We start from the raw sequence: 2593 nt of genomic DNA, 5'->3' as shown, positions 1-2593 counted from the left end.
CTCTCTCCCTCTCTCTCTCCCTCCGTCTCTCCGTCCGTCTCTCCCTCTCTCCCTCCCTCTCTCTCTCCCTCTGTTCCTCCCTCCCTCTCTCCCTCCCTCTTTTCCTCCCTCTCTCCCTCCCTCCCTCTCTCCCTCCCTCTCTCTCCCTCTGAAACATCGCAAGGGCTGCTTCCCGTATTTCGCGACCTGGAACTGCGCGTCGCCCTCTCTCGTCTCGTTTCCTTATCGCGTCAAAGACAAAGGGAGAGAGGATCCTCTTGTGCCTAGGCCCGGCCGGGCCCGGCCCGTGCACTGCAAAAGAGCACCTCGGCGGAACCCCCTGCCCTTGACTCCTCCCCACCCCTCCCCCCTCCTCGCGCCACAGTTAGGCCCCTCTGCCTCGTCTGCCGCTCGGGACGCGCCCGACCATGGCCTGCTGGCTGAACGGTACGGACCACACTGCGTCGTGAGCCCGCCCGGTGCTGCCGAGCAGGCTCTGTATGTTTTGACGGTCGGGAATAAAGGCAGCGAAAAGCACAGGCGCGCCCTCTTGTAAGTATTGTTTTATAGCGCCGCTAAACGTACACGAGGGGCGACGCATATAATGCGCTAAATGAGCCCGATACGCCGATGATATAAACCCGGGCGGGCCCGCGGAGATTGATGGGACGATAAATCAGCGCGGCGTGCGTCGAGATGTGACACAATAACGGCGTAATGTGATGACGACGCTTGGGCTGGTGTGTATAGCGACAGGCGGTTGCCCCGTATAGCGCGTTGCATCAAGTGATTTCGCCTTTCTCTCCCCCTGTACCGCGTATTTTCCGCGGTTGTATTCAATCTCGTGAGAATGTAAGTACCAAGTTACTACAAGTTTACTTTCTTTGGAAACATGCTCTTCTAAACCAAAAACGCCGTGGCCGTACCGTTTGCCTAAAATAATGTTGGGAAGCAAATAAGCGGCCGCTTGGAGTGCATAAGTTGGGCGCGCAAGGCCGTGGACCAGGACAATGGCTCGGCCCGTGCCGCACGCGTCTAGCGGCCTGCCACGGGGCGGTGGGCACGGCACGGGCACAACGACCGGGGAACGGCTCCCCCGGCAGTATGCGATGGGACGGGCTGCTGCGGGACGCCGCGCTACGAAATATACGAAATTGTCCCCATCCAAAGTGAATAAGAAACTAGCTCTTCTATGCTATACCGTACCTCTTCTTTTTAATACTTAAAAATATCATCATGGGGCACATAGTATTGCGCTTTTATTTTTTATCCATAACTTAACCTGCTTTGAACCTTCAGCAGGTCAAGGGTAAACGGTTAATCTTTCATGTGGATCAAATACAGCGAGTATTATTAGAATTTGAACATGTAACTATATTTGTTAATTCCACATTAATCACTATTTTGACGCCTATCAAGACAAAAACCAATTTAAATTGTGACCTTTAACTTCCTCGTTTTTTTTTGTTTGTTTTTTTCCTAGTGGTCTTTCTCTATATATTTTGCTTTGTGTGCACCGTGTTCCCCGTACTTCATCTCACTGTGAAAAATTGTCGTACCGGGTACAGGAAAATTTTCCATGGAAGAAGTCGTACAAGTACAATCTAAAATTGTACAATTTACTAGCCCTATGTATCGACTTGGAATCGAATATCTAGCGACAACGGGAGGTTGTACATGTACGACTCGTATTGTAAATGGCAAATTACAAAATATATCGTACATGTACAAATATATTTCTCACAGTGTCTGTTACCATCTCGTGTCAGCGTCAACACCACGGGTTCCCGGTACGGCGGGCCAGGCGGGCTACCCACCCAGGGGTCTTCCGTCCGCGCACCGCCCGCCGCTGTCCCCGGTGCGGTGGTGTGTTCCCCTCCTCGAGTACCGCTTTTATGCATCCGCTCCTCAACCGTTTTCTGCCATCTCTCGTCAGCGATCTTCCTCGCGCCCGCCCCCGTGGGTCTGTCTGTCTGTACGCTTATACCGTTTTGTGAAAATGCTGTATGCTCTGTCAACTGCAATATGCCTTTTCACAAATGGTGTCTTAAAATTGCTTCACAGTTAACCTGGTTTCTACTTCAACCCGAGATCACAAGTACAATTTCGCTGACATTTTTCCTAGGGGCACATTACTACAGAAAAAAAAATCAGTGTTCCCGAATGAACAAAACCTAACAAAGTTATCATAAAATCAGCGGATCAAAAATTAATCATGTTGAAAGAGAGGTAAAAAGGTACGGAGTAGAAAAGTACACATAATAATTTCATAATTATTACAAAATGGATTCGCCCATAATTTAACGAACTAATTCCCGAAACTTAAAAGTTTTTCCCCAACCCATAACGCTCATGTTCCCGATTATCTCTCTCCTCGGGTGCGCCGGCAGCAGCGCCTTTTGCTCGGCCGAAGAGGGACGCCGTCATCACATTTGCATGACTCGCCTCCTCCTCTTCATTCTGTGGACCCGACGGCGGCGGCGCGGCGGGCCGGAGAGGGACCTTTAGCGACACCGCTAATTGAGGAGCTGCCGCTAGCGAGCAAATTAGCTCTGTGTGAGTGTGTGTGTGTGAGAGAGAGAGAGAGAGAGAGAGAGAGAGAGAGAGAGAGAGA

At 50.8% G+C, this 2593-nt stretch overlaps 1 protein-coding gene across 1 annotated transcript in view; it reads left to right on the top strand.

Annotated features, from left to right (window-relative positions):
* The window catches only part of LOC127750212 (cadherin-related family member 1-like), a 138482-nt gene that overhangs the window by 51751 nt on the left and 84138 nt on the right, over window positions 1-2593 (top strand). The window lies entirely within an intron of this gene.

This window comes from Frankliniella occidentalis, unplaced genomic scaffold (assembly GCF_000697945.3).
Source record: "Frankliniella occidentalis isolate FOCC.00 unplaced genomic scaffold, Focc_3.1 Scaffold152, whole genome shotgun sequence".
NCBI lineage: Eukaryota > Metazoa > Arthropoda > Insecta > Thysanoptera > Thripidae > Frankliniella > Frankliniella occidentalis.
This window is presented reverse-complemented; position numbering and strand designations above follow the sequence as displayed.